Source organism: Dreissena polymorpha, chromosome 8 (genome assembly GCF_020536995.1).
Source record: "Dreissena polymorpha isolate Duluth1 chromosome 8, UMN_Dpol_1.0, whole genome shotgun sequence".
In the NCBI taxonomy this organism is placed as follows: Eukaryota; Metazoa; Mollusca; class Bivalvia; order Myida; family Dreissenidae; genus Dreissena; species Dreissena polymorpha.
Genome location: NC_068362.1, coordinates 84,386,198 through 84,404,510, shown reverse-complemented (window position 1 = coordinate 84,404,510; position 18,313 = coordinate 84,386,198).

Sequence of the window (18,313 nt, the reverse complement as noted above, 5' to 3'; positions counted from 1 at the left end):
CTTTTTATCTACATGGTAATAGTTTTGTTTGGTCGTTTTGTTGAAGGAAATGTTTCGTTTGTTCATCGTGCAAACGCTGTTGCCTTAGTACATGTACTGAAACTATTGTTTGATGAAGTAAAAGACCTTTAAATTAAAAAAAAAGTAATGTGCTTTGAAGAATTCGTGTTGTGTTGTGTTTGTTCCACCCGGCGGGTAGATAAAACAAACGCCCCATTCGGGCTTCAACACAACCAACGCTACTAGTACGTGGAGTAAAAAGAATCGTACAGACAGGCAAAATAAGCACACTGTTATGACGCTAGTTGCAATCAATTATCTTAATCTTGTCACATGCAGGACATAAATTTATTTTGCATAGGCAACAGGGCGTTTTAATTCGGGTGGAACTGACAGTTATCCATCGTAAACGTAAACACAAGATGAATAGCAACGCGAGTAATATCAAAACAGTCAAATACACCTTCGCAGTTTTTGTAAATTTGTCATTACATTGGATTCACAATTTACAGTCTATTCATAAACGCCGAAAACGACCAATTCAATTCTGGCTTTGCGCTGTGAACATTTTTTTAAAAGGCAGAAATACACATAGACCTACGCGGAGCATTTGGTTCCTTTCATATTATCTATTTTGATAACGGAGTACGTTCTCTTATCAACTATCAAAAAGCAATTTTACTTGGAAGCGAACTCAATTACTCCGAAAGCAGAGTTCTCTCATTCTGAACACGTAGTCAATTTTCAACTGTCAGATTGTCTGGGACGGCTATTTGAAGATTAAACATTCGTCATTATGAAAACGGTATAATCTTTTGCCAGAACTGAACAGCTTTGTTATCTTCATGATGACGCAGACAGTTTATTAGCCCATATAATGTCCTTTAAGTATGCAAAACGGCGACTTTGAACCAGAAACGGTTGCTTGTGTCCTGTTCGGCAGCCACTGATAGAACCATTTTGGTTATTTTTGTGTGTGAACACTTTCTATTGTAAAAGTACTCAAACAAACATGTATACAAGTACAAAGTCATTATTCATCTAGTGTCATCCGCAGTACCCGATGTCTCACACTGCATGTGTAACTGAACGCCCTTGATAGTGTTTGTGAATATTTTAACATGAGTTTCATATATTTTCATTTTGCAATAAATCATTATGGTCCAAACAAGATTCAGCAGTAATATCACGTTCGTTGAACAAATATTTACAAAACTTGTTAATAAATGCAATTTCTTTTTGATTAATAGGATAATGATTCCAGATTAATACCATTTTGAGCATTGTTTCTTTAAGCTTACGCTGTCTGCGAGAAAAATAGCGATTATTTCTAAGCGAAATTAAATATTGTCGTCTTCGCGTAAGTCTATCTTAAGCCCACTCTGGATGATACAGCTTTTGGCTGCCAATTGTTAATAGATTTCTACCAGGCAGTGCAAACATTCAATTTGTCGCTAACGACATTATCGCAGGAAGAAAGTATCACCAATATCCGGTGATTATCAGGGTTTAGTCGGACGTGAGGCACATAATCTGCCAATTTTGCTGACAAAAGTGTTCTGAGACGCGAATGGCCAGTGATATGTTGTTGTTGTTTTAATTTATACATGTATCATAGTTAATATAACTGAGGTGATGATTGGATTGACTGACCTACATGCTGATTGTTATCAGCAACAATAAAATGGCTTCATGAAATCAGCAAATTAAGAATTAAGTTGGCATTGCATACATTTCATACGAAAACTACGTATTATATTCTGGGCAGTGTTAGATTAGTTGTTTATTGTATTCAATTGTAAGCTGCAAATAAAAGGATTTAGCAATAGTATTTATGTTACTGTAAGTGGACTAATTAGAGATGAAATATGACGCAATATGCATTGCCAAGCAAAATTATCGTATAGCTATGTTTTAAGGAAAACCCAATTGATAATACCACACAATCAAGTATAATGCTGTTGCATGCATACAAGTATGTCACAATATGTTATTATGAAATATAGTACTAATATAGTACTAATATGCTTGCTTTCAATGTGTTTTAGTTGCCAATCTTTACGAATCCAAAATCACTTTTTCGATTACTTGTGTTAAGTTCAGCATTGATCACTTCTCTGGATGCTTATACAGTGTGTGTTCGTGTGTGTGTGTTTTCCCATTAATTGTATTGTGTAAATTGTTATGACGTTGATGGACATGCATAATTTATGCAGCCAACATGGTTTACATGCTTTACGTATTTCATTTTAAAAAAACAACAATCATTTGCGCTGTTGTAGTAGATTTTAAAGATAAAGGCGACTGCGTGAAAAAAAACACACATAAAAAATGCTAATCTGCAAAAGTGCATTCAGCCCGCTTTTCAAAATAGTCACCTGCCTGTGGAATCGAATCGTTGACATTGTTGTAGCATGTTCGCTTGACAGTCACTTGTTTATTGCCTCCTAATTAGTTCTGCTAAATATTTCACACAGTGACATGATAAACGCGTCATTCCTATTTGGAAAATTGTTTGGCACCTTGCTTATTTGCTTATTTAAAGATGATTGTCTGCAGCGAGCCTGTATTGTGTTAGTCACTAGCGAATGCTTAGTATGGTGTACGAATAGGTCCAAAAGTCAGATTCGTATCATACCATCGTATCAGACGGTTTAGCTAAAACCGTATCATACGGTTTTGCGACCATAAACAGTCTGATACCATCGTATCAGACGGTTTTGAATTTTGGACCGATTGTACGCTTAACTAATTGATGCGAAACCGTATGATACGATTCGTATCATACGGTTTAGCGTAAAACGTATCATACGGTTTACACTGAATAAATCAATTTCTAATACCCGTCATAAACCGTCTGATACGAGTCGTATCATACGGTTTCGAATCATACGGTTTAACGTACGAACCGGTCCAAAAGTCTTAAACGCGTATCATACGGTTTAAAGCGTATCAAACGGTTTATCAACAGTATCATACGGTTCTAACAAAACCGTCTGATACGAATACGACTTTTGGACCTATCCGTACACCATAGCTTAGTGCACACAAACACGTGACCACATTTGTAAAGCTGCACTCTCTTCTCTAATTGATCCATTATCGTTGTAAATTCTTCCGTAATTTATTCTTGTCTTTTTTTTCCACTTTGCAATGGAGCTTTCTCTTCACCATTGTATCCAAACAGATCTTTAAAGATATATATGACAAAAAATAGCGCGCAATATTGGAAACCGATCATGAAAGTTATATATCACGTGTCGTAGCGCGCAATATTGGAAAGCGAGAATAGGCCATCTCGTTTAATTAGGATTTAAGAACTTATAAGAACGGATCAAACTTGGTATCTACACGAGTTGTGTGCGTTTTTGTTTCGTTATTCCAAATCGTTTGGTAAATAATAATGATGTTATCAGTGTAGAAAATCTGTTTTAGGATTTCTTATAATAAGTATGCGTCGAATGGAATCGTTTTCAGTTACCCGAACTTTTTATGATATACATATGTCTTGTTCTGAGAAAACTGGGCTTAATTGATGTGCGTAAAGTGTCGTCCCAGATTAGCCTGTGCAGTCCACACAGGCTAATCAGGGACGACACTTTCCGCTTTTATGGTATTTTTAGTTTCAAGGAAGTCCCTCCTTACCGAAAATCAAGTTTAAGCGGAAAGTGTCGTCCCTGATTAGCCTGTGCGGACTCCACAGGCTAATCTGGGACGACACTTTACGCACATGTATTATGCCCAGTTTTATCAGAACAAGACACTACATTATTCATTTTTTTTAATTTTCATATCGTTTCTATTGAACGCATGATTCGCATAGTTAGTTGGTTTAATACGAGGTTTGTTTTACAGCACTAATTTTGAAACAACGTTTCGTTAAGGATATTACTAATATGTTGTTGGATGTTGAATGAGTTCTGTTTAACTTCACCATTTACAAAATAAAATCATTATCCCTAAATACCGTATGCATAATATAAAAAAAAACATTAGGAAACATTGTTTCGATTTTAACATTAAACAAAACTAACATTTACATTAAAAAATTCAATTAAATAAATATAATGATTGGCAATATTTTGCAGTTTTTTTTTACACTTCAATGTATTAAGAATGTCGAAAATATAGATTTTCTTAAGACAAACATGACACTATTTGTTAGTACAATGTAAAGCCAACGTTTGCAGTTAATAACAGCGGTTGGTAAATTGTTCTTCTCACGTTAATTTTGCTATATTACACGCCAAAAGCTAAGAAGATATCAAGAAAACTTTTGTGAAAAGACTTAGAACTGATAGATGAGCGGTGAAACTGAGCTTTCAAATGACGGGACGTGTTAGACTAGGTAAATTACGACCTTCGCTGTTCATGAGACGGAACCGACAAAGTTCAGGTTGAGACCTCCACGACTTTTTTTAAAGAGCAAAACAAACAAGACTTGTTTTTAAATATTTGGATTATATTTGGTTTATTCAATATAAACAATAGACACGCAGTCCATGAGTATACATGATCAAAACATAGTAACATATATAAAGGCATGACATGTGATCAGTATTGAATTTCATTTAATTTGTTAAATAAAGTATCAATACATGAAAAGATCTAAGACAAAAACAATTTTTGGGGTTACAACATTTAGAATTTATTTAACAATTAATGCTATAACGATAACATCAAAAACAACAAAGACTAATCGTCAAGAAATACTTGTTCAAACCCAGTGCTTGTTAAGAAGTTATCCAACGATACTTCATACTTTTCATGACGATTTTGTCCAACCCTTTTGAACATGTTGAACACGTGGAATAGAAGCTTTTTAGAAATGAAAGCTTGATAATTCAAGGCCTATCAAAGTTATTCGCAATTTCTGGTTTTGATTGAATTAAAAATGTTGGATGTTAAATGGGATTGTATATCATGATTATTTATTTTTGTATCGGCGGTACAAGCTTTGATGTGAATGTGTACGGTGCGGTGTTAATTGAGTGTCCTTTATTGTACATGGAATTGGTCGTTGGCCTTGGTAACAATCGTTCTCGACTTATTGAGTGGAAAACGTGCCCATGCATCTGCTCAGTATGGCAAGGAGCTACCCTGTTTGATACCTTGCGTAACTTGAAAACGGACAGCGCAGCTCTTGGTCAGAACGCGCGATTACGCTGGCCGCAAATTTCAAAAGACCCATTTTGCGACTCAATATTTGTAAAGAAACAAAATTTAAACACATTGTTTCTAATTTAATCTTTCTACCCCACACATTAAAGCTGTCTCAAAACATGTCGTTAGACCACACATCAACATCCGCTTTTATACTCATTCGCTGTACACGGTTTACACGATTGGATAGTAATCTATTTGATGGCGACTAATTGTATTCGTTAAGTGCATTACTATATCCGTTTGACTCCGCGTAGTTACCGGACATGGACGAAGATGGTGCTACTTTATCTCAGTGCTAAAATTACAGAATTGCGTGTCATATAGTTTATTGATATTCAACTTAATTATGGGATGAACTTTTATCAGACAGAATTTGCATCGTGTAATTTGTATGCATGCTCGTTTTGTACGAACCTTCATCCAACTCCATTTGCATTGCTTACGTTTACATTACGTATGTGAATAAAATTAATGCACTGAATAGACTTTATTGTAACGCTTAATGTATCTAAATAGATGAGAAAGCAAGCATTTGAAAAGTTTATAGACAAGATGCGCTCTTGGGTCAGCCGTAATCGTTAGGTTGCCAAATCATCATTACAATCAATAGAGTGTACTTTGTAAAAAATGAATAAACGAAGGAAAATATGAAATCTAAATTTTTAAACATATAGAAATAATATACATATGTACCTAGACTATTCTACTATAAAAGCATGTCCTTCTACATCGTTCGTTATGATAGGTGCGTATTCAGTTTTTCAATTAAAAAATCTTAATTATTACGGCTATTCGGCAACTAACATAATGGGCAATACAAATATCTACATAGATTTATCAAGTTTTATACATGATAGGCATCATTATGCATTGTCATGCCAAACTGGAGCCATCGATACGGAAGACGCGAAAGCCCAACTACCGCCAATATCAGACAGGACATGCTTCAATCTCCGTAATGGCGTGTGTTTAATCTTTAATTTACCCTGAGCCCTTGGAAGTGCCGTTGTTTAAGAGATAATTGAGTCAATTTGGAAGCGAAATTGGTTTTCGATTTGTGATAAGGATGTATTTCCGCTCCTGACTGGTCATGACCACTCATGATGGGTGCTGCAAATACTAAATTTGTTTCCGGAAATGTCGAACGGCTTTATGACGACCAACACGAAACATGGTGATACGGGCAATAATTGCTCCATTGCAATAAATGGTCCAGATATTTATATAAAGTAGTTTCCATATTGATGCATGAAACATTGTCTTATTCGATGGAACTGCATTTCAAATGAGTTTTTGCGACATCCTGTTGTATTGATATTAACCCATTTATGCCTAGTGGACTCTCCCACCCTTCTGAATTGGATCAATTTATTTCCAAAATTAGGGATGTCTTGTATATTTAGTTATATATTTAGAATATTTCTTACAGAAATTCCTTGAAGCAAACAGCGCAGACCTTGATGAGACACCGCATTATGCGGCGTCTCATCAGTGTCTACGATGTTTGCCAAGGTCTTTTTTTTCTAGACGCTAGGCATAATTGGGTTAAATCTCATTCAGCACTCTGTCAAAATATCTCTAGGACGCTGTACAGCAACTGTCTGAAAAGTAAATGAAATAAAAAATTATTTAACGAGTTGATGACAAAACGGTTTTAAAACGTATAACAGTTCTGTATGACCCAAAAACACAGAAGCTAATGATTGAAATAGATCAATATGGTTTTCCTTTATAATAATAGGGCTGCATCGAAGTAACACAAACAAAACTAGTAAATGCCATCAATTAGTAGTCAAAGTTCTTCTGATTAGTTTAATAATGTGTTTGTAAATTGATTAAGATTTAAATAAAATAAATGGCGCACAAATCATAATTCGCAGAACAACAATATCTGATTAAAGAGTGTTATAACTTTACCTGAAGCATTTTGAATGAATAGTGGACTGTCTGTCTGATAGGGTTAAAGTGTAATTCTCTTCGCAACCTTCTGAAAAAATGAACATTGCTCAAACGCCTTCCAACGGCGAATTTATGTCAATTATTTTACAAATTGCTTGCAAACATCACATCAATTTCGCTTTATCGAGACACAGGGGTGATTAATTTGTGGCCATTATGGTAAAAATATCTAAATTAGAGTCTTGGCATTAAGGTTCTACGACCCAAGAAAGTAAATTGAGAGAGCTCTGGTCATTCATTTCTTCGGCAGATGATAACGTATTACCAGGGATAAAATCTTCATCATGTCTTGAAGCAATTTTATGGATACATGGCTATGAATGTTCGTAAATTGACTGACTCTGTATGACCTATAAAATAAGGCTACATTTATTTTGTGACTGCTTTTGATAATTCATTATCTTTACGCTGGAAAACGTTACATTTAACCCCTTTATCATTATCATCACAGAATTGACTCTTTACGTGCACACAAAAAAGGAAATTCTACATGCAAAATGTGTTTGCAGTGATGTGTACGTTGTAACCTTATTAACGGGGCATCGTTCTGTTACTGTAATTGTACTTCAAGTTCCCACTTTATCAATTACCGTAAGTAATCTATTACCAAGGTCCCAAAAGAAACACAAGAATGCATACATGTATCCGAATTATGCATGGCATGCATTTTCGTGGGCAAACACCATCATCTTTGTCAGGTGTACACTTGTAAAAGCAATTATGGTTGATAGGAGGAAGACAAACAAATTGAACCAAAAACGAGTGAAGACACGTATGGCCAAGAAACACGTGTAAGTTATTGTGACATTGGAAATATATCGCCTTTGGCATACATGAGACGGAACGAAACGTCAGTATAATGGATGTGACTCTATCCTAATCTACTCGTTTGACGGAAAAGTAATGTTATTTGCGTACGCAGTAGTTAGAAGACTTATCAAGAGATAAACATGAAACTAGTACATCCGATATTGAAATATTAAGCATATACGACAGTATAGCGCACACGCTTCTGCATGAAATTACAACACTACGTTGCCCAAGTATTGTTAAAGTAGTGTTCATACGAAATTAATTCAACGCAAACGAACACACAACAACAACAGCAACACAAAATGTTCCGGTTTATACATCGTAATGCTGACTACAGATTTGAAATTCGTTTTACTAAACTGATTAAAACCTTATTTAATACATGTTTGGTGCCTCAATTTAGTTATATATTCTTATATGCCAAATGTATTATACGATTTTGGACTGTTGGACTAAGAAATGTTATTAATTACACTGCGGGGAATCAAGTGGTTTTATTTGATATGGAACACGGAAAATGGCGGCGTCATTGTCTCGGTAAGAGTAACTGTTTTGCTTCTCGTACTAAAATTCGATATATTAGCTTGAAATGATGTAGCCTATCATATGCGGAATCGAAATCCGCGTCCAATGATATCTTACTTTTATAAATTAACTACCTACTTTTCTCATATACCCTTTGAATTTATTTCAAAGTGAATTATTTAAAATGAAATTTTTCACGGACTAAAGACATTGTGTCATATATTTCATAAAATAAACATAGGTCATACCATATGATTGCATGAGAAATTTGAGCAACATAATTTGGAATATGTATGATATTCTGGACGGCTTACCACTTAATATGTAAATAAATATACGCGTAAATAAAAAATGATATGTTTCACGGAATAAAATGTGTATGATATGTTTCACGTAACAATTGTTAAAGAGCTAGGTAAATATTTATTTTCAGACTTTAGTTGTGTCGAATTTGCGGCAAGGCTTTTCAAAGTGCCTCAGGGTTAAGAGATCATGAAAGAAAACATATGGGGGTAGCGCCATACTAATGTTGTGGACGGATGTTCTACAGCAAAGCTAATTTAACAAGACACATGTAAGATGGTATTGTGAATATTGCATTTTCAGAAATGTAAGTGAGAAAAACATTGTGTATTTAAGCACAGATGACTATCCCCCCCCCCTCCCCCCAAATTATATTTTATAACTGTGTATAGCCGATTATTCCGAAACATTGCAACCAAAATTATTTCGAAATCGGTAAAATATTTGCGTTACCATTCTTGCAATTGCTGATGATGGCTCTTGAGAAATGAACATACACATTGACAACGCACGGAATGAATACTCAATTGGTACGAAGCATTTTCGAAAAAGAAAACCAAAATCACCAGGTTTATTCGATTGTGTTTTGTCATTTATGATCAAAAAAACGTTTGGCATATTAAGATGGATCGATTTCATGCCGGGACATGAGTTTCAAGACAATACTCAAGCTTCGTTGCACCGTTTTTAGTGGCGGATGTGACAAATTGCGTATCTTCTAGAATGGCAAAAGTTTAAACAAATTCGCATTGGATCAAGTTATATCTACTATTTCTTTGTTTCATAAAACGTCAAGTCACCCGATAAAATATGAAATACTTGACCAGTTCTTTAATGGTTACACAGTAATGTTTTGTATTGAACTACAGGAATGTGAGGCACCAAAGTCTAACGTGTAGATCTTTTGTTTGTTCTTGTATGTTTTCTTATGCACACTGGTCTTTTCTTTCATGTAGGTGCGCAGCACATAACGAAACTAAAGATTTTGCGTGCGAGACATGTGGGAGGTCATTCGCAATAATGGCAGACATAAGAACGTACATGACACATCATAAAGAAGCGACGTTTAAATGTGTCACATGCGGACATCAAATGAATAGGAGAGTCCAATATGATGATCACATGGCTATGCATCTTGGGGCCACGAATCATGTATGCAAATGCGGAAAGACATACACTCACAAGCCGAATTTGTATAGGCATCCGAAATGCAAACATGATAAAAAGGGAATACTAATGCAGTTGCAAGTAATAATACGCCATCAGCTTAAGAAACTGCAACAAATTTTGACCCAGTGTTTAGTAAGTGATTCATTTCAATTGATCGTATAGATGCAATTTGTACACAGCCATTTCGTGATGATTATCCTCAGGGAGAGTGATACGCTTTTGTTTTTTATTTTAGTTTTTGAAGGTGATTATGGTGATTTGTTGAGCTATGTTATCATGATTAACACTGTGATTTAATTTAATTATCTGTGATATTGCTGATTAGTGAACACATAAACGCAAATCCATGTTTCCTATTATTGTTTTGAAATAAATAAAGCAAAATAGCGTTTTGTTATTGTACAATCATTTACAAATAGCAATTTATAAGACATCCAAATTACAGCGGCAGTTTACATTTGAACAGCTTAACTAAGCCCACACCCTTTTGAACGTATAGAATTTAATCGTGCATATTGAGTACATGACAATGTTACAAAATTCGTTTGAATGCAACAAAATATATTATAACATACCGGCATTAAATTGAAAATCTGTTCACCATTTGGATGAATATTCACAACACACTTCTTAGACTTCAGTCAATATGCTGCATCTGCGGCTATGTCTCAAACTCTATAGCATGTGATAATAACTTAAACAACGCTTATATAAGACGTAGGAATGACAAACAATATGTGAATAAATTGTACCCTGATTTTGAATAGTTTTAACTTTAAATTTGTAAAGCAAATTGCCGTTTTTCAAAATTGTCAGATCAAAATTATTTCTTCTGCCATACTGTCTTTTATTTTCGTTAATTAATGCCCATCTTGTCAGATGGCAGGATTTCTTCGCGCGTTTCCCAACGTAAACCGAAGGACCCGAGCTGCAAAGACGTCATTGAGGAAGACATTGTGCTCATCTTCTTTCTTCCCTTTTGATCTTTTTTTCGTACACAGTCAAAACGGGTGTGCCTTCTACGCAGATTCTGCATTAACCTGGTGGCTCAAATATATTTCCTCGGACTCTTCCGCAAGGTTGTAGAAGTGCGAGCGGCTCGTGCGGTAGGAGAGACATCTGCGAAAATTAAGCATAATACGCACATTAAACACAATGCACTAAGGTTAGATATTCTATTATTAAGATAAAACTTCAGTTGAGTGAAGAGAGGGTCGCGGTTAATTTATGTGTTAGAGTTTACGCCATTTTTCAAAACATGGTCGATCATACGTATTACGACTGCCAGTTAACCTAACCGCACTTTGTCCTGGGCTTTACTGGTACTAAGTGCTAAAACATATACTAGTAACTGAGAAAATATCCGACGTTTTATTTTTCGCCTTTAGACAATACGTGAAACATATCATACAATTAACGTGAAACATATCATAAATTTGTATTCCGTGATTTATTATGCAGAAACTGCGATGTTTTCAGACTCTCAGACAATTTGCTTGTAATGTAAAGAAAACCTGGTATATATTTAAAAAGAAAAGGATTTGAGGAATGTCGATATTAATCAAATTTGTGAAGAATTCATTTAAATCCGTGAAAACTATCACTGTCATGCATTCGCATGTGTTCCAATTCAAAGGGTAAGCAAGAAAATTACTCAGTTATACATGAAATGTAAGGTACCATTACACGCGGAATTCGATTCCGCATATGATAGGCTACATCTTAGAAGGTTAATATCAAACATTTAGGTACACTAAGAAAAAATATTACTCTTACCGAGACAATGACGCCGTCATTTTCCGTGTTCCATATCAAAATAAAACCACGTGATTCCCCGCAGTGAATTATTAAAGCGCATTTTAACCAAGAGTTACAATGTGAAATTTTGGATAAATAATTATCACTGTCGTCTTTACATGCGCGATAACACTTTCTTGTTTTGTATTAAAGTAAGGCTAATAATTAAATTGTGTTGTCGCACTTCATGACTTCATAATTAATTGTGAAATAAAGAGCTCATAGAGAATACAGCAGTCACCGGCAGTGTTCTGTACAAAAGAGACCATTGATTCATGTATTGACATATAATTTGCATACCTATTTAGAATTTAACTTTGTCATTGCCAGTTTTGCTCATGTTCATCTAGTCTTTACGTATATGCATATTCTAGTTTTGAACATATAAATAACTATTTGCATGAACTTAATCATCAACTATGGAATTGATTCGCTAAAAAGCAATAAAGTTTCGAACGCACGAATGCAATTTTGTGTTGTCAGTTATTAAAGTTATCAGGCGATTGTGCAGACTGTCTGCTTCTTACAGATGCCCGTCACAATTTCAAAACAATTAACTAAAAATATTAGAACATGTATTCACAACTCCTTTGTAATATTTGACTTCATACTTGAACCTTTGGCTTTACACAATGTATTTTCAAACATGTGGCTTTATAATCAAACATTTGCAATAATGTCGCCTTTTACTACTGCATTTTCAACAATTCAAGAATTCTCAAGTTATCAATGGAGAACACTGTTTGTATATTAGGATTTTATTTTATTTATTTTATTTATTTATTTTATTTATTTTATTTATTTTATTTATTTTATTTATTTATTTTTATTGTTGATCTTTTATTTTTACTTTCTTTTATTTATTTATTTATTTATTTATTTATTTATGTTTTTTATTTTTTATTTACTCATGCATTCATTAATTCATACATTCATCCATCCATCTATCATTCATTCATTCATTCATTAATTCATTCATTCATTCCTTCCTTCCTTCATTCATTTATTTGTTCGTTCGTTCGTGCGTGCGTGCGTGCATGCGTGCATGTATTTATTTATTTATTTATAAATTTATTTATTTATTTATTAACGGAATCACTGGGTCGTTTTAAACGTGTTTAATAAGTCTGTAAATAAAACATTTCTTTAATTACTAAATATAACATTTCTTTTTTACAATCATTTTAGTCACATTTGTATATTTATGGAAATAAAACACTTACTTGTATTGTCAGCGAGGAAAAAATACTGAAAACGATTCGTTTTAGTTTTAGTGTCATTTATACATTTAAAATATCATTTTGCCACGAGTTTATGCTTTGCAGTATTTAAAGGGAAATAACTTCGATGAACCAATTTCTTTGCATAGTGTGCTGTGCGATGATTTTAATATGAGTGTTCTTAACATAATCAGATGGTTTGCCAGTAAATTTGCATATATTTGTAGTAGCAGGCAGACATGGTACAAATTAGCTATTTCCTTATAAGAACATTCAACTCGTTAGAGAAGTGGATATGGTGTTCGCATAGCAGTTAGGATGGCCCGTGTTCGATTCCTACTTTTAAGGAATTTTCAAGATCTTATTCCTCCAAGAAAGCGTACTTTAAAACGTCTAATTAAGCTACCCGGTAGTCAATCTAAATTGATTTAATGCGAATTTTATGTAAAATTTGAAATATGCATTGTTAATGAATAAAGTAAACGCAGCTTATTTGCGCTGCATGCTGTCGCCTTTGATGATCCATTTTCTCATTGAGATAGCAGTATCTTCCTTTTGTAATACAAATACGTTCACTGCATACATAATTACAATATAAACAATGTACCGCCGATGTCAATAGATTTAACACCGAAAAATAAACGTTCAATATTGACTGTAAAATGTTAAAATTGTGAGACAAAATTAATTGAATAATAGGAGCCCTAAGTAAGAATTTTGCAAATATTGATTTTAAAAGCAGATTTTATTGAAGGAAAAAAGCAATATTGAAATATCGCCGTGTGGTCGTTAAAAGCACTTTTAGTGCAGTTTATGGTGCCGTGTAACCTTTAAAGAGACACCATCGAAGATGTGCGTATCTTTGAATGTCTTCATTAAAATAGTATGTATTACTGACAGTTATCTCAAATATCTACCTAGGCTTATATAAATATATATCAAGTATAGCAAACGTTCATTTAAAGTTATTGCCTCCGCCAGGATTCAAACCCGGGCTCTTTCAAAAACCAATCTTACCCGATGCCGATGAACAACTCAGGTTTTTGATAGGGTACTTTCCAACGTTTATGAGGTTGTTCGCGTCGAGATTGCGTTATAAGTGAACATGTACTTTGTACCAGCACTCCTCCCTAATCAGGTAGATAATGACGACAAATGAACAAAAAACGTGTTCCAACACTGTTCCTTTTAAATCTCTGTCAAGTTCAGAACTGGGTTAGGTATGTCACAAACTAGTCACAAAGTCGATCTAGAAATAAGACGCTAATTAACACTCTAAAGGCTACATGTATTGCCCGATCTTGAACTTTTATTTATTATGATTGATCATTTTCAATGAACGAAACAGTGTTTATAATATTTAGTCTGAAGCGTGATTTCCTTTTAATAAAAAAACGTTTGCTTTCTTCTGAAATGAACGACTTTTAAAGTTGCCTTAACCCATTTAAGCCTAGTGGACTCTCCCATCCTTCTAAATTGGATCAATTTATTTCCAAAATTGGGGATGTCTAGTATATTTATTTCTATGTTTAGAATATTTCTTACATAAATTCCTTTAAGCAAACAGCGCAGACCCTGATGAAACGCCGCATCATGCGGCGTCTCATCTGGGTCTACGCTGTTTGTCTAGGCTTTTTTCTAGACGCTATGCATTAATGGGTTAATGTCATCCTTCAACAGATGCCTTCGAAATATTCTACCTTACACAAGTATGCATTAACGTATCAAACTATCTGCTATGGCCAACTTTGCTCTTCAGTTAGCGAGTTCTCTCACGTGCACGCGTTCAATTAAAGGTCAGTTGAATGCATCATGATACATACACCACAACGACGACTTGTTCTGTTAATCTCTTATACCACCATGATTATTCTTTGGCACATACATACAAACTATTAAATTGAAATATAATGATCTATATATTATGTACAGGACCTAAAACATATAATATTTTACCCTCTGTGGCTCAAAGCAAAAGTTCAGTTTTACTATTAAAGTCTCAGCCACCACATTTTAAAATCCAATTAAAGTATGTAATTACATTACACCAAAATAAAATAAGTTGTTATATCAAATGGAGATGTCAAATGATGCTGTAGATACATTGATTAAAGTAAACTGAATGTACTAAGATCAGTGCAAAACCCTGGCGTATATGAAAGGAATTACGTGCCTTTCTACAGATTAACCCATATATGCCTAGTGCCTAGAAAAAAGGCCTTGGCAAACAGCGTAGACCCAGATGAGACGCCGCATGATGCGGCGTCTCATGAGGGTCTGCGCTGTTTGCTTTAAGGAATTTCTGTAAGAAATATTCTAAATATATACAAATAAATACACTAGACATCCCTAATTTTAGAAATAAATTGATCCAATTTAGAAGGATGGGAGAGTCAACTAGGCATAAATTGGTTAATATAATAAATCACAGGGAAAAGGCGTCTAAAATTATAACATGCCGATTCTATACTGAGAGGAGTTTGCATTCACATTCACGAGGACAAGAACTTCAAAATGTTGCAACGCAAGAAATTAACCCATCGAGAGCAGTTTTCCAAACATTTAACCTGTTCAAGCGACAATGCGAGGCATGTGGCAGAACGAATTGGTCCAATGTTAGCAAGTACTGCATCTAAGACGCAAATTGGCTCGCATTCCAGTTTTCAAAACTAACGAGAATAACTTAATTATGGCATGGATTTCGAGTGTTTTGCTTTGTTATACTAGATCATGCATGGTGTCAGTGCCAGTACTTGTATAAGCATGTGCGATAGAGACAAACACCTTTGCCAAGGCTATAACAAAGCTAACACAATTAAATCATTATTCTGTCAATGAAAGTGAACTTCAAATACGGGTAAGTTGAAATATTAAAATATCACGCATGTGATGAAAATTAAGTATGAATGCATAAGTGTTAGATATTCATTTTATAAGTAAGTTTATCAAACTGTGCAGTAATGCATGTGCTAATTAATCTGGCTTTGGATCACGTAACGGGCGACATTGTGCAATGTTTAACCCATTTAAGCCTAGTGGACTCTCTCATCCTTCTAAATGGGATCAATTTATTTCCAAAATTGGGGAAGTCTAGTATATTTATTTCTATATTTAGAATATTTCTTACAGAAATTCTTTTAAGCAAACAGCGCAAACCCTGATGCGCATCATGCGGCGTCTCATCTGGGTCTACGCTGTTTGCCAAGGCCTTTTTTCTAGACGCTAGTCATAAATGTTTAATGCACGTGTCGTCAGTCACCGTGGTCAAGCTTAAGTAGGCACATAGGTCAATATACGCGAAAAAACTAAACGCATGTTCAAAACGCTTCTTCGTTATAACAGTACGTACGTAGTTTTGACTTTGCTTAGTACACGTGAACAGAACGCGAGACCTGCCTATGCCTACCATATATGTCAACGGATCACTCTTGTAACTGTTATCATGTGTTATACTAAGCTAAGCTGTGATATTTGTGGAAGTGCTTTTAATGCCCACAAAGCTAAGCAATGACACAGGGGGCGGGGGGGGGGCGTTGATGATAAACTGCTGCTTTATTTTCATTGAACAACCATTTATACACATAAAATGATGTTTCGATACATTTTCGTATAAAGGAATCTCCCTCAAATAATATCCTTCGGAAAAATTGGCTCATTATTTGCCTCACGTTTCTGTAAATTCCAGATAATCATCGGATATCCCCAATACTTTCTCAGTAATATGATGTCGTTAGCGACAAATTGAATGTTTGCACCGCCCGTTCTAAATCTATTAGGAACTGGCATCCGAAATCTCTATTATCCAGAATGTGTTCTAGATGGAATTACAAGACGACAACGATATTTAGTTTCGATTACTATTTTTTCTCGCCCTGAGCGAGATTTCTCAAGACAATCGCGAAAAAGTAGCCCCCATCTTGTATCATTATCATATTAATTAAATTCCGATGTTAAATCGCGATTATTAAGTTTCCACTTTTACGATTGAGCGAAGCGTCTCCAGACAATACGATTCAATTATAGCTGAGCCTCCCAAAGGCAAGATAAATCTATCTAATGATTGCTTAGATTGAATTGAAGAGGTTCGATAAGTGAATGGTAAGCTTATATTCCCAAAATTTGAAAAATATAAATGGTATATCCTATATCAAATCAGTAATTGTTTTACTATGTACTCTTTTACAGGCATAAGACGGCTACACTGATCCATGTCTAATTTGTGACTCGTAAGCAATTGACAAGCTGGGTAGTACTGTTTGATTTGAAATTGTATATAATAACTATATACGTCATATTGTAGTGTGCCATAGCAGGACGGGTAGTTGTCGGCGGCGGCGTGTCAAATTGCAAAGAAAACCATCATATATTTCAAAATATTTATTTAAACAACTTAATATTATGAGTTAAACTCAGATGTCATATGCGTACAGATATTGTATTAATCCGCTAAGTGTACAATTTAGAGGTTCTTGTCCGAAAAATATAAATGATCAGTAAATTTCTCAAACATGTACTTTCAATGCAATCCGGATGATGAAATCCGAAACCATGTCCGCTCTCTAACTAAGAGAGTTTAAATTGGATCATCATGAAACTTCATGTGTGTGTATTTGAGATTTATTTACAGGTCGTCCAGCGTCTTCTCGACTACAGATGTATCGACCTGAATGAAACTTCATGATTTGTTTGTGGGTATATAATCTCATGAATTCAATATTCATCCTGATTGTATAATATATTTAGAATTATGGCCCTTGATTATTTTCTTTTTTCCAAATTAAACCATTTATGCCTAGCGTCTAGAAAAATAGCCTTGGCAAACAGCCACATGATGCGGAGTCTCATCAGGGTCTGCGCTGTTTGCTTAAAACAATTTATGTAAGAAATATTCTAAATATAGAAATAAATATGACATCCCGAACTGAACTACTATTAATAACCGAGTAAAGGTAGGGAAATGACACCACATGTTATTTGGCATAGTTCTTTACTTTTATAAAGACACGCGGGTTCGATCCCCGGTCCAGCCACAAAACGTGTGTGAATATCCTTTCTATGGCTATTATCCCTCTATCTTTGATTCAAGTGTCAGTTACTAGCATAAATGTATCTTTATTTATTATTGGTAAAATCCAACTCTGCACAGAGATCTGACGGGAACCAGCATAGCTGGATCAAATCCCTGCCTTCATAACCAACCACGTGATGATAGCCTTGCCACGTGGTACATTAATTTTACTGTTGTTATTATTACTTTTTTAATTTATGTAATTAAGTTTTTATTATGAACCTAAACTTATACACTATTTTCAAAATGTAAAAAAATGACACTTCTTTTCATAACATAATACTTAAACCAA